We start from the raw sequence: 16,450 nt of genomic DNA on the forward strand, positions 1-16,450 counted from the left end.
ATAGTAAACTAAACTCGTGAAAAATACAGCCGGTTGAAAATACACCAAACTACAGACGAGGATATGAACAATAAGTTCCAAAGGTACGTTTTATTTATTGGTGTAGTACCTAATGGAATATGCAATATCATGTCTAGTAGCTCAGATCTTTTCTTTCGATAAGGCGTAAAGGAACAGCAAATCTAAAATTTTGCGTTTACTGAAGGCATTCAGTTTACATCTGATATAAACATATTTCTGATCAATAATATAACATCAATTGAATGGTTACTATACAAAGTATTCGAGTTAATAAACTCAATTATTTTTATTCAAAACTATTGTCTAGTCTCTCACTCACGCCATTATGTCGTATGCATTGTCTACGTTTCTACTAGTATTGGTTGGAGTTACATTCAAGGGAACAACATGAAAAAACGTGTTCTCCGTTGTTACATTTGATTACGTTATTTCATCGAAGTTCTAAAATAAAACAGAATAAAGGACAATGTAGTATAAAATAAAGATGTTAAATTCAGTGTCTGATGAATATCTTTTATGATATTTCAAAGGAACAATATGAATATATACATATTTAGTTTAGTTATTCAGCGTGAAGGCACTCTTACATTCAATTACGCAACGAACTTCCTCTTGGTCAGTCATGAATAAAGGTTGAAAGTAACAGCAGAGACACATTCTAATTTACCACCAAACCCCAACCACCAACCCACCAGAAAAAAGTATCTTAAATCAAATTTTATTGCATTGTTAGCTATCATTCCACGTTTTTTTTCCTCATAGAAAATCTGACATTCAAATTCCCTAACGTAAACAACATGGAATGTACCCTTCTACATCTTTTGTTATTTTTATACCCAAATAACCTTCAATGCTGGGAATAAGTAGTCACTTGCCAAATTGATGACTAAGTGTATCTCATTTTGACACCATTGCAAAGTGGGAAATTAATGAGCACTGATTAAATGCCTTTAACAATGATTAATTTATTATTTAACATAATATTTCTAAGGAACATAGAGGGAGAACTGCGTACATAACAAATAACAAAAACGTTCTAAAGTAGCTGTCATATTGAATTTTTCCATTGCTCTAGATCTCAATTGGTCAAAAGCTGGGGTAAACATTCAAAAGGTTTCAAAAGGTGTTTTACTGAGTGATGTTTCTTTTCTATGTAATATTTACAGGAAGTCCAACTTATGTAACTTGTATGCTAATATTGAGAGGTAAATTTCACATTTTGTGTAGACCTAAACTGGGACTCTATATCCTGTGTAGAATATACCTGTCCAGGATTCAATAGTACATGTGTAGATGCATATATATTAAAACCAGATGCCAGATCTGAAAAGGAATATTTTTCATGAGTGTATGTACACTTGATAACAAACCACACCAATACGCCGAAATTGGTCAAAAGGCAAAATAATTTGGCAAGGGTCATTCTATGCAATAAATGAATACCTTTATGTTTTTACCATACATGTACCCATGAATGTACATGGGGAAGGAAGCCATTGAGGCTTGTATAGACCCCTTACTGTTATGAGGTGTTATCAATATACACTTTTCCAGATGTAAACTGAATGTCTTCCGTAAGGTCAAAGTTTTGAGATTGTCATTCCTACAGACAATTGTTGGAATACAACAGAACATATGTAATAAGTTATTTTTTCTCATTGATTGCTATTTGCTCATTGCTGTTAGTCATCTCCTGGCCAACCACAACATGTACTGTGACATTTGTTGAGAATGTAAAAAAAAAATAATAATAAGCGCATCGTCGTACCACTTTACACAACATTTCCTGACGAGAAAGTATTTTTTTCCTTTTTAGTGGCCTACAAAAATATGCCAATAATTTAATAAAACTAAAAGCTACATCAATAATATTTTCAGGGCAAGTGCGCTTTGGTATCGCAAATGCACGTATCAAATTATATTGAATTTGAAGTGTTCATTCTTCAGATATCCTAATTACCGTAAACCATTAATTATGTAATTTTCTCAGTATATGAAAATATCATGGGGAGGGTCATGTTTTACAACATGGGACAAAGGGGAGGGTCACTTTTTACGAATGGAGGATGAGGGGAGGGTCATGTATTTCTGAACAGACCATGTTTGATTTGCTCTGGCCTTCCCCCTTGTAAATACTGAAGGCTCCCTAAACCAACCAGAGTATTCATAGTAACTGAAATAATTCATGGTTGGCATACATTTTTGAAAGAACAGCAATCAGCAACATCAAACAATACAGGAAATCAGATAAACCGGAAGCATCATACATAATATGCAAATGATATGCAAATAAAGAAGCCAGAATTTATAATGTTGTGATTAAAATGCAAAATTAAAGAACAGTCTACAAGTTTATAGTTTACCGGATGCCCATAAGTTCATTTATACAGATATAAAGTAATCGTACATGTAACTCTTTTATGGCCAACTCATACATGACATAAAGGAACGTACACGAAAGAAATGTATAAGAATACACGCGGGCTCGATTCATGGTTCGACTGCTGACTTCGTAATACCCAATTTATACCGGGGTGATGGCAATAGACAACACACACAAGCAAGTTGCAATGAATGAAAATATATTGATGTAATACCAACCAGTGGAAAGACTCACTTCAAGAAAAAGTGATGAAGGGTGCTTCCATAAATGTGGAAACTCACAAAAAAAGTATATATCAACAAAACTGATTGTACCAGGTACTCAGACTAATAAAAAAATAATAAAATACTGGAAATGTGGAGCGTTTATCCAGTCAAAAAATAATTTAAAGCTACAAGAAAATAATTATCGTGTGAAATACTAAGTCTCTGATAACTAGTTTGAGTTCTTTAAAAGTATACAAGGATATCACAGTGTCTCTGCATGTGGCTCACAAGATCCAATGACGCTGTAGCAGCACAAAGGGTGATGAAGTCCCAAACAAATGTTTCAAGAGTCTTGACACTGGTGGCGCTGTACTTCCTCCAATAGCCAACCACTTGACATCCTCACTACACGTTGGAATTGAGTTTCAGTACGTATACCTCAATGGTTCACATCCAAATTACAGGGTTCCGGTTATAAATCTAACCGCTCTCAAAGTGTTCTGTTCTGACTTGATCAATTTATTTCCCTATGCAGAAACGTTCTGTCGCACGGGAACTAAACTTGCATTTTAAAGTTAGTAATGGTTCATTGACTTACTTGGCAACACAGACTATCGGCTTACTTACAGCTGTGAGAAATTGTCATTGTAGGATCAGCGTCACATTTGGCTAATTTCCTCTTCCAACTTCACTGTACAGTTACAGACTTCGGATCACATGACACGTGTTGATTGGTATCACATCCAGTGTTGTCATGAAACTGACATCGAAGAGTAAAATCAAGCCGTAACTTACTCAATACAGTTACTGATCCTTCCTCTCATTATAAGTACACTTCTGACTGACACAATCGTCCGAAAGATCCCAAATTATGACAATTCTTAGACGAATTTCCCCATCGCCAACAGCAGCAGTCTGTGCGCCTTGCATCGTAACATCACATGCTTGTCTAGCTAGTCATCACTTTTTTAAACTTTTCAAACAAATCACTACATCACAACTCGGAATCCTATGCCGATACTTGCAATGACTAGTTGTACAAAGGATACCAGTCTAAAGAATATGTGCAGTGACCCAAAATACAATTTCTGATCCCATTTGTATTGCTCAGACCGATAGCTTGAAATACAATCATACGGACTATATTCTCAAGTCATTAATATATACAGAGTACTATGGCACTTGTCATCGCTGGCTGAAGGGTAAACTTGTGAAGAGCGCCCTCTAACAACTAAGATTAAACTAGTTTTAACACATTGTCTATTAGTATACAGAAAACTATAAATGCAATATTGACCAAATGTTTTCCATGATCATATACAGTTCATATATTTTAATTTTTTATTTGCTTTTTAATTTAATTTTTGAAATTGCTGCAAAATTACCCTTAGTATTGAAATAAAAGTTGCCAACATATATTTTGTAATTGCTCAGATGATGGGGAACACAATGGAATATGTTGGCAAAAATTAACATGAATTTCACACGAAACCCAAAAATCTGCCATATGCCCCCGCACTACTTTGACCTTTTCCGATAGAAACTCTCGGAAAAAACTGTAAAGACCGTTTTGCACAAAATTTAAGCAGTCTTCGGACACAGTTAAAACAGAAGGCATGCTTGAAGGAAGATAGGAGGAGAGATTAAGAGCCTCATCCACACTTAACAAAATAGGCGTGGCTAGAATGTTCTTCTAGTGGTCTGAGATCAAAGTGGCCATATGGATGAGGATTGAGTATTGTATTGGGTTTTAATATATAAAAAACACATAATTTTATCTTGGCTTCCAACATACAAAACCAATGCATAGCCTTGCACAACAAACGTTTGCAGCGCGAGTGTTACTTGATATATTTTCTAATAGTGTTGAGGATACGGAACACCTTAAAGTTTAAGTTTTCTCATAAAATAGCTAGTATATCTGCCCGGTAGAGTCTCCGTTAACCATGATGGTAATTTTTAATGCTAAAACAGGTCATAAAGCGCCAAAGACGATGCCTAGGTCTTACTCTGTCACCCTTAGCCATTCATGTGGAAAATTTTTGAGCTTGACCGATTCTTATACAAGACAAGACAGTAGTTCGCCCCTAAGATATTGCATTTTAGTCAGATACTGTTTCTCGATTCAAAAATATTTTTTTTTTAGGTTGACTGGTTTATATTTGTAATATTATGATGTTAATGCAGTTTATAATTTCCATGAAGGCAGAATGCCGTTACATCCTGGTCTAATTACCGCGGCAATTAGTGTTCTTAAAATATTACCAAAATACGCCATATGGAAGCTTTCCCCTTGCCCTTTTGTTTTATTTTACAATGTACTTAACACAGTGGTAGGCGATCATTTCCGTTCCCATTTTGGATTGCAACATATGTAATTAATAATGTTGATGTCTATTCAAACGATTTCTTCATTTTCAGTAGTTCATTTTAGTCACAATTAATTTGTGGGTTTGAAATTATCGGGAGAACCTATACATAAAAGCTATTCATATTTTCCTATATTTTCACATAATAATAAATAAACAGTGCAAATATGCAAATAGTCTCATATATATATATATATATATATATATATATATATATATATATATATATATATACCTACAGTAGAACATAACACTAAATTGTAGACACATATATTCATTATAAAAATAAGTGACATCAAATTGACAAGATTACATATGAGATGTATGTTAGTTACCAAAATTGATGACGTATTTTAAGAGTAACTTTTAAATCCCATAGTTATTTCAAATTAATAGACACTTTTACAAATAATACACCTCCTTAATTCTAGGTCAACAATTAATAAAAATAATGATAATTTAGGTTTTTTATATAGCTATTTCCCACTCTAAATGTGAGCAAAGTGCTTTTTCACACAAGCAATTGAATATAATGCTATCACTCAGCCAATACAAATATCACATAACAGTATTCGTGTTTGTCTACTCAATCCATTGACAATGTTTAAGTTCTTGATGCGATCGATGATAAAGTCATTATTTAATGTATTCTGTTAGTAAAAACAAACCAACAAAACATACACATTACAATATTCAATTCGTGCACACGGTGCCAGGAACCATGAATGGTAATGAATAAAATTGTCCATTATTATCCAATCACACTGGCAAATCTATCCACAGATAAAGCTAAATGATTGCTTCAGTCATTGCAATCTGATAACAAATCTTTCATCAATATAACAAGTGACGTATACAAATAAATATACGATATATATGGTAATCACGTTACGACCGAATTTAATGAGTGAGAAAACATATGTCTATTGTGCGTTTGTGTCTGTTTGTCTGTCAGAATGTCTGTCTTGTTCAACAGAAAATTTACCAATTGTGCTACATTTTATCATCAGGCTCAACATTAAACTTCCCAAAAAATGCTACATGTCATCGTCTATCTCAACAAATCTCTTACCAGTTTTGCTACATTGTATCTCCCAACTCTACAAAGATCTATATTGGTAAATTGTTGTTGATAAGGCGGACGATGAAATATATCAGTGTTATGAAAGATATTGTGTGACGCTAGACATCATTGTGTTCAGGGTTAGTGATTGTAATTATACAATTTGTGTTGAGTGAATCGCATATTGAGGTCAAAACAAGAAAGACCTATGGTGCTGAGATCCCCATCTGTTTAATGTGTTACTAAGTGTGTTGTTGCTGTTGTTGTTGTTGTTGTTTATGAAATACAATAATCACATAAAGATGGACAATAAATAATTTGCAAACATTGCTCAACCCGTAATTTGATCCGATCATCTGTGTATGACAAATTGTGTGTATCAGTGTTAATAGCAATCCATAGCTATTGAGTTATTGTATATCCATAACACATGCGTTGTATGCAATGCATTCATGGTTAGACAAACAAACCGGCAAATCTTACAGTTTAGTATCCGACGTTAATTTAACAAACATAAATTTGGATATCGCAATTTTATTTCAAAGTATTATTGAACACCTAACGTTACCTAATTTAAATTTAATTTGGTTTATGTTAAGTTAATTTTCATCAGATAATTCGTTCCAGTCTTCTCTGCATTTATGTGTGCATATCTGACTGCATATATGTCTCTCTCCCAGTCCATGTCCATCTATCATTTTATATCGATCTGTCCGTGCATGTCTGTCTGTCTACCTGTCTACCTGTCTGTCTGCCTGCCTGCCTGCCTGCCTGCCTCTCTCTCTCTCTCTCTCTCTCTCTCTCTCTCTCTCTCTCTCTCTCTCTCTCTCTCTCTCTCTCTCTCTCTCTCTCTCTCTCTCTCTCTCTCTCTCTCTCTCTCTCTCTCTCTCTCTCTCTCTCTCTCTCTCTCTCTCTCTCTCTCTCTCTCTCTCTCTCCACACACATGCTTGAATCGCCGAGAGAGAAGACATTCGCAACTAACAAAACAAGATCTTAGTCATTGCATTACCTCGTCAGTAACAAAACTCAGTTATAAGACCGAGTAAAAGTCAAAATAATTGATACAGAATACCTTGTTATTTTTTCTGGTGAATACAATGAATACTGATGTTTACAACAAATATGACTTTCATGTTCATAAATTAAGCAGGAACGTCGAGATATGTGCAACTGATTGGGTTTTAGAATTCCTTGCGAAGAAAATTAGCTTTACTACCATTACTTGTTGCCCGACCACACTCAACCACACTCCCTACATATAAAATTCGACGTCTCTTTTTGAGGTTTTCTTCCCAGAACTTCATACTACACTTTCATAGTATCATTGTAATGAAGAAAATCACATCTCGACTAAAAAAAACGATATTTGACCAAAATGTTCAGTTTAAAATACACGAAGTTCGCAAGGAAAAGGCTATTTTTGATACACACTTCACATGTCGTAGAACTAGTGTACAAACCCAGAGGCATGGAAGTACGAGTTTTCATGAGTTCATTAACTTTGGCAATTTAACAATTGACAGTGGAGGGCCCTTCCAATATATATGAGTAATATAAAACATAACAAGTTTGAGGACATTTTCTTTTTGTTAAAATTGTCCTGTTAATTGGAAAGTGTCCCATTAAATAAAATTCAGATTATGGTCGGAACAATATGTGAATTGAAAGAAATCGGGTATGATTACCATCAGTTGTATAGGCAAATTGACATTGAGACTGTTTGAGATGTGTAGTGAAAGAAATATTAAGAAGATAAATCAGACGTGTGTGTATGTTGTTTGCTTTGGCTCTCCTTAATCTGTTTCTTCCTTACATCTATTCCATCCCGTTTTGCATGTTATTATGATAGAACCAAATATGACCAAAGACGATCCTATCACATCATAGGGTACTATTGAGATGTCAGTTATGAATACTTGTACAGTAAGGGAAAGAGGAATCGCAAAAAGCTGAATAATTGACACAACAACAGCCGCTCTAGCTTCAAGCTTCCAAGAGCACAATACTTGCAGAGGAAACTAGATAATGCTACCAGTAAAATCGATGGAACTATTGCATTCCATGACAGAAAGTCGACTGTCCACGCGTCATCAGCTCCAGAACAAATGTTATGATCATGGTGACAAACAAGGCAAAGATGTCAGCATAAAATATCACTGTATTTGTAGAAACTTCCTTTAATCCTTGTGTCCGAGGCAGAATATAATAACTTCCTTGGCCCAAGGAAGCCACAGCAACACTAGCATACCCTAGTGTCAAGTTACCAGACCCAATAGCTGTTGTGTTAATAACTGCTTCATTAGATACTGTTCCATTTGTCAGGGCGTGTTCTCCGAAGATGAATGTTGGTCGAGAGATTACAACTACGCCAACGATATTTGTTACTGAACCAAAGGCATCACACAATGTGAGGTGTTCCTGTAGGAATAACATTCCCCCAATCCCACAAAGTATTGGCAGTAACGCTAGATACACCGCCATTGCATTTCCTATGGGTACATGGCGTAGTGCAACATATATCATGGTTGCAAAGACTCGTGAAATCCCGACACCAATCAGAAGAGTAGTTTGTCTAACATTCTTGTAAATAATCTGATCTTGAGTGACACACACTATGATACATATCGCTATAGTCATGATTACACGTACGAGAAACGTCAACTGGAATGGACGGACTCCGTAAGACATTACCATACTTACACAGAAACTGAATAATACGTTGCATATACATGAAAAGATCGCCAGCGAAACACCCGCTAAAGGTTTTAGCCATAGTATATATGGTCTCATCCTGGTTGATAATGAAGTACAGCACTCCAGAACATTCTGTCTGCTGTCAGTGTGTGTAGAAAGTAATCGATTCGACTCGCCATCTTCTGTCATGTTTGGAATCAATCGGAAATTGTTCCAGTCTGAGAATATATCTTAACTACTCGAAATGATGAAAATAATCTGACACTCATTCTGTGCTTTATACTTGTTTTATTTACTTCCTGCTTTGAACTGCTATAATTTAATTTGCATAAAAATTAACATAGCAAAGAATAACGCACCGACAATGAAATAGAATTATAGTAATAATAACAATAACAATAACAATAATAGTAATACTGTAAATATTATATAGTGCTTTCAGACACAGACTGGGTTATCAAAGCGCTTTACAACTATCACCATTGACTCGGATCTATTGTGACACTTAACGGCCCGTTGTATTTCAACTCTCTTGGGAGCATACAATCCATAACAATTAATATAGGAAAGAACAATACATTGAACCTGAAATAGAATGATAACTATGCTATGTTTTACCAGTAATTTTAAAGTAGTAATATTTACATATCCAAACATTTATATACAGCTAGTAATTATCTCCATTCCAAAATTGTCAAAGTGCCGTCTGGTGACGTACTGTACGTATAATGTCATTGAAAATTGCAGAAAATATATGTTGTTGATTGCCTTACAGAATCTCTCTCTCTGTCTGTCTGTCTGTCTGTCTGTCTGTCTGTCTGTCTGTCTGTCTGTCTCCCTCCCTCCCTCCCTCCCTCCCTCCCTCCCCCTCTCTCTCTCTCTCTCTCTCTCTCTCTCTCTCTCTCTCTCTCTCTCTCTCTCTCTCTCTCTCTCTCTCTCTCTCTCTCTCTCTCTCTCTCTCTCTCTCTCTCTCAAATATAAGTCAATAGCCTGAGTGATACAGTATCGAGTACAAACCAAACCTTTCGAGGAATTCTACATAGTACCACGAAGAACGTTAGTTTGCGGAATACATTGTATGTAGCTAGTTCCTATTTTCCCTGCGTCCATATGTATTAAACGTGGCAGCAAATTTGAGTGAACTGAGTTCAGCTTCCAAAAATCTAAAATAGATATTCATGGAAGAATGAAATGACGGACCAACATCGAAAATTTCATCGATCAATACAACAGTTTGTGAGAGAGGGTGATGGGAGGAATGATGTTAAGAGGGAATGGAGGGAGATGTTTTTCAATTGTTCTCCCACATCTGGTGACGATTCAGACCTATTTAAGGCGCGTATTATTCAAATATCGGCATAAAGAAAGTCAATATAATTTGTCATAAATAGTATTTATGATTATGAAAACCTTTCAAAATATTGTTTTATCTCTAGGTTTTGTATTCAGTGAGGTGGTCTGTCTGTGGTATTGTTGATAGTATAACAAATATGTTGTCATTGAAATAGATGTCGAAATTAGACCGACAATAACACATCAAAGTAAACAGCATTTCAATGTCGTGCAAATTCACAATGGCTCATTAAATGACATCGTATCATGTAGTAAAATTTCAGAAGTAGATAATGTGCTACTAAAATTCAAAGCAACTGAAATCAGGCAAGAGCAATGGTTACGGAAATGTAAAATACCAGAGGTTTAAAGGTCAAAGTTAAAATGTCAGTTGGTATTCATTAAAATACTTGTTTGTCAAAGGACAAAAGGTTGGTCTTAATTTAAAGATGACCGCCGTAGACATTACCACCGGAAATTTGAATTGTGGTTACACATGTCAAACTTGTGCTCTTTGCGTTCTATTTGTTTACCGAGAGAGCTAATACAAACCTAAAAAGTGTAGCTTGCAGGGTCAATGAGCTTAGAGAAGTCGGCTACATAGTCGAGAAAGTATGAGTTTTTCTTTCCCAAACGTTACAGCATCTAGTGAGTCTCCAGGTTGACTAACGAATTCTAGACAACTCTCCTTTTTTATGCATTAATTCCCACCAAGAATTAGGCCAGCAGAGTACAAAATACCTATTATGTTTCAAGCTTGTATTCCATGTTTGGGAATAGCGGGAAAATATACCCCATGTGACTTATCTACCTGTCTGAAGGTTACCGTTTATCCGACTTACTCGTGTACAACTCCACGAAGTCATTACTGTAGGATATATACTTCACGTTACTACATGGTCGGCATAGGATAATGTCTGACCCATTCACCCCCACCAAATAGTGTTAAGTCCCCCTAAGCTTAAAATATAACAAAAATATCCAAATCAAGATATATATATATATATATATATATATATATATATATATATATATATATATATATATATATATATATATATATATATGTCTGTGTGTCTGTGTGTCTGTGTGTCAGTGTGTGTGTGTCAGTGTGTGTACATGTGTGTATTCAACTTAATTAATATCTCACAGGTAATGATGTTGCTGTAATGAAATATATTTCACATCTATCCTGTGTCTATCTGTTTGTTTGTTTGTCTGTCTACCTATTTGTCTCTCACTCAAATAAGAGGTTAACGAATAGAGGGGAAATTGGGCGTGAATGACCAAACCATAGAGGAGGGAGGAGAGAGGGAATGTGAAAGTGTGGTGGGGAGGAATGAGGGTTGGAGGGATGGAAGGAGAGGTTTTTCAATTTTTCTCCTACATCTGGTGACATTTGTGATCTTTTTAAGGCACGTATTATTCGATCAATACCATAAAGAAAATCGTATTGATACATTTCGGCGTCATGTCATAAATAGTATTTTATGATGATGTAAACCTTTCAAAATATTCTTTTATCTCTAGGCTCTGTATTCGGTAAGCCGACATGTGTATGATATTATTGTTGATGGTATAATAAATATGTTGTCATTGAAATAGATGTCGAAATTAGACCAAAATAACACGTCAAAGGAAACAGCATTTCAATTTCATGCAAACCAATTGAATCACATCGTATCATGTACTTGGATCTTCGAAATAGACAATGTGCTGCTAAAAATCCAGACTAACTGGAATCAGGCCGGACTAATTCTTACTGAAATGCGAAGTATCAAAACTCAAAGGTAAAAATCAGTTGGCATTCGATAACATACTTTATTGTCACAGGGAAAAAAGGTTTATATTAATTTAAAGATAGCCACTATAGGCATGACCGTCGTAAATTTGGTATGGGGTTACAAATGTCACACTTGTGCGTGCTATTTGTTTACTGAGGGAGCTTTTTTTTTAATCTCTGTTCCACCAGCAATAGCCCCATAGTTTGTTTGTTTGTACATAATAAGTTAAAATTGGAAATTGGAGAGATGACAAATAGCGAATGACCGACTAACCGACTAGCTGTGATAACTATTTAATTTCATGCTTGTGTAAAGGTGGGTGAACAATGTCGATTTTTGTTCGTATGATGTACACCATTTGTCGCTGTATAATTATATTTTTGGCATAGTTTCCTTCACCCCACAAACTGATGACGTCACATTTCCCATAGACATTACATATGACTCCACATATGAAGAGATGCTAGGTTTGACTGATTAATAATATTTTAATCTACATAAACACATCAACATTGTTACAGTAAATACACACAGCGAGAGATAGTATAGGACAGTGAGTTATTTAAGACACAGCTCTACTACTATTTATATTATCTCAAATCAATGAATGTGTTAATACGTATATTGTGGACATACGATGAAACACTGTTGACTAACAAATAGTTGAATGTTTAACACTGAGGACTCTGTTTCTATTATCACGTCTACACACACTAATGACACAGCATGTGCCAGCACGATTGTTGTCTTCCATTTTTCATTCCAAACATACGCACGCACACACACACACATACACACACATACACGCACGCACGAACACATATATACGTACGTACGTACGTACGTACATATTAATATACATACATACATACATACATACATATTACATACATACATACATACATACATACATACATACATACACATTTAACAGCATACTTAGCACCCTTGTTTGCATACAACCTATCCTTCAGATCGTCACGATTACACTTTGAATGGCTGCTCACAGCCCGTGTTTTAAAGTATTTTTCAACTCACCATAGGTTTCAACAGACCCGATCAATTTAGATTCTGTAAAAGCGTAAACCTCAACTTGTATCTCTTTTTTCATAAAGTCAATTAAGTAAAATCAATTTAGGATTTATTTGTCAGCATACTGATTTTACGGCGATTTCACGAAGGATACTTTATGCATGGCAATTTCGGCACGGTGTTTCGCTCATAGTTTCCCAAGCACGAAGCAGAAAAAAGATGGATTCTTATGTGCTATAAATGACCATGGTAAAATAAATTGGCAAGGTCGTTGTGTAAATGTCCGTAGTAGGAAGTGGGCGGTCATATACGGTGACAGGAATGCCAGAATTCTTCGTATTCACACCTGTTAAGTAACTACTTATGCTACACATTAAGATAACAAGATTGAGTGATTAATGTCTACTTGTGACGTATCTGAATGAAATGAACTACTGTGTTACCATGCCGACATCGAAATGTTAAATATCAAAACATTGTCGCCCGCGTGTCTGCGTCGAGCTGCAGTGCGCTAAAAAGATGTATTTGATAATAGATATTTAGCAACAAATTCCGATCTTGATATCCTTTGTGTAAAGTACTCAATTTACTATTGGTTCCAGAGTGGTTAACTTGGTATTATTGAAGAGAACCGATGAACGTTAACTTGAAAGGGGCTGTACACTATCGCATGTGTCAATGGTGATACCGTACAGAATAGTTCTTTTTTGTAAGTAAACGTGACCTTTGAAACCAGTTTCATATCCACCCAACAACTAGCCTTATAACTCAGGGTTATGTCGCCAAAAAAGTTGCTGGTTGATGACATCCATTGCACCACACCCACCCACCTACCTGTACAATTTTTAGGTAATGTGTAAAAAATTAGGGTCAACGACACAAGATCAATGATACATATAATATTAACCTATATCATGTTTGTATTACCATACACCCCACGCCCTTCCAATTCAAACAGGTACTGGAAGTAAACTGAATATTTTCTTTAAGGGCGAACACCAAGCATTTCGACCTTTTTTTTAGTAAAACGCAATTTGTCAGAATGAAAAATTCAGAGCTACCATATATACAGAGTATATCCCTACAATATTACAAGCGAACGATTAACAGAGAGACAGAGAGACAGACAGACAGACAGACAGACAGAGAGACAGACAGACAGACAGACAGACAGACAGACAGACAGACAGACAGACAGACAGACAGACAGACAGACAGACAGACAGACAGACAGACAGAGAAATACATGTATGGACAAATAGACGTACGGATGAACGAGCGGGTGGGTGGGTGGACAGGTGAGCGGATAGACGGACGAAGAGATAAAGAGAGACATACACACAAACAGAGAAAGAGCGAGCGAGAGAGAGAGAGAGAGAGAGAGAGAGAGAGAGAGAGAGAGAGAGAGAGAGAGAGAGAGGGGGGGGGGGACGACGGACAGACAGACAGACAGACAGACAGACAGACAGACAGACAGACAGACAGATAGATAGATAGATAGATAGATAGATAGATAGATAGATAGATAGATAGATAGATAGATAGATAGATAGATAGATAGATAGATAGATAGATAAAGCTATATACAAAAAAATCGGATGTTATTGAAATCCAGGTCATTTCAATTTAATTTGAACCCAAACACAGAAGCAAAGCAATGTAATATTACATCAGCAGCTATAGTATAATGTGACACAAGCAATGATTTTGGATATACGTATACAGTCAATTAAAATCATCCCACCTGTAACATAGCTACAGTTGTTGTCTTATTAAACGTACAGTTTGCTGAAGTTCTACAGTCGGCTCAAAACCGTCTAACCTTGTTTTAATTACACAGTGCAGTAAATTGTCATTTGAGATTGAGTAATTATGAACTATTTGGTTATTTGGTTTCATTGATAAAATAAACCACCCATTCAACAGTACACACATTTCGGCAATACATACAGCTTGTCGCATAAAAAAATAATAAAGACAAGACGCAGTTTACCAATTACACTCCCACTGTGTACAGACACTAAATTACAGCCAAAAAAATATAACAACAGCAGTGCGAATTAGACAGGTTGATTTTCGATGTATAATGAGATTATAATACGAGTTAATATAATTTAGTTATTCATGTTGACATGCACTCTTCGTCTTATACACCTTAGAACAGAATTGAACCAAGTGAGGGTAACATAATCTGTGTAGCTGTTCACGTTATATGAAACATGATTTTTTTTTCGGTCCGCACCATAAATCAGCACTCAGAGCGATTTGAATTTCAACATGTTCCTCTACAACTTGTTCATAAAATCAGCCTCTAGTCACTCTTTACACCTGTCAGTGATCTAGTCGATATGTTAATTCGTCAGTTACAGTGAGTGGAGATTTATCATTGAAGCATACTGTTAAAACGGTTGGTTGCATTTTAGGAATGTACACGGCATATTTTGTTCGTGTAATAATTTACGTGATCAGATTGTATATATATATATATATATATATATTAAGTTAGGTCTTAATACCAGGATTCAATTGCAAGTAATGATAACATATAGTGTGTGTGATATTTATAGTAAATAACAGTTCAGTCTCAACTTGTTCCCCTTCATTGAAAGTGTGTTTTGTAGGAAGCCAGCCCTACGGGTATTATGTTTACTATTATAAAAGCACTACCTGTAGTGAAGACATCAGCAAAAAAAGTACGTTGTAGCCCTCCCTTTTGAAATACAACATGGCCTCTTAATCTATTGACCTAAATCTGTTTATTTGCAAATATATGCATCCAAATTCTTTCTAGAAGTGTTTGGTTGTGCTGCCCTGACTTCAGTCGGAAGTGCCTGGATTTTAGGTGTTGGCCCGTTCTGCTAGATGAGATCATTTTCCTGAAATAAACTATGTTTTATGATGCAAAATGAGTTCAGATTTGGCCATCTATATAAGACTTTGTATCTGCAGCTAGCAGCATTCACTTAAATTAGCCTGCCCAAAGCTGATCATTATATCCTTGCGGTGTAGGGGTTGCAGCATTCAGAAGAAGAACGCAGTTAGCACCGACTTGAATTGGTTCATCGACATACGTGTTTCAGCATATCGCATCGTAAACCCGGGATCGTAAAGCCACCTTAGGTAGTAGGAAGTTATCGATCTCTCTTTTGAAACAAGTGGACTCACTTTCAATTTCCATGATGGTTTGGTTTCCTCGAGTTATATTCATGGTTTTAGTAGCTGTACTCATAATTACAGGTGAGTCGATTTACATGAAATATTGGACACACACTCTCTAATCAAGATATTACCCCCCCCCCCCCCCCCCGCACGACTAAAGCAAAGGGTTGGATATAGTTATGAGAATTAAATTGATAATGTAAATCCGATTGGGACAAATACATACAACTTGAAACAAAAATCTTACCAACGGTGCTACATTTTATTGTCTGACTAAGCAAAAATATGCACAATGATATTTGTTGATAAAGAAGGTAAAATGTAGCAACATTAGCATGATTTTTTTTTTGTTGAGCCAAATTACACAATGTTGCAATGTCAGTGAGATATCGGCTAAGAAATCGAAT

This window comes from Glandiceps talaboti, chromosome 9, assembly GCF_964340395.1.
Source record: "Glandiceps talaboti chromosome 9, keGlaTala1.1, whole genome shotgun sequence".
In the NCBI taxonomy this organism is placed as follows: Eukaryota; Metazoa; Hemichordata; class Enteropneusta; family Spengelidae; genus Glandiceps; species Glandiceps talaboti.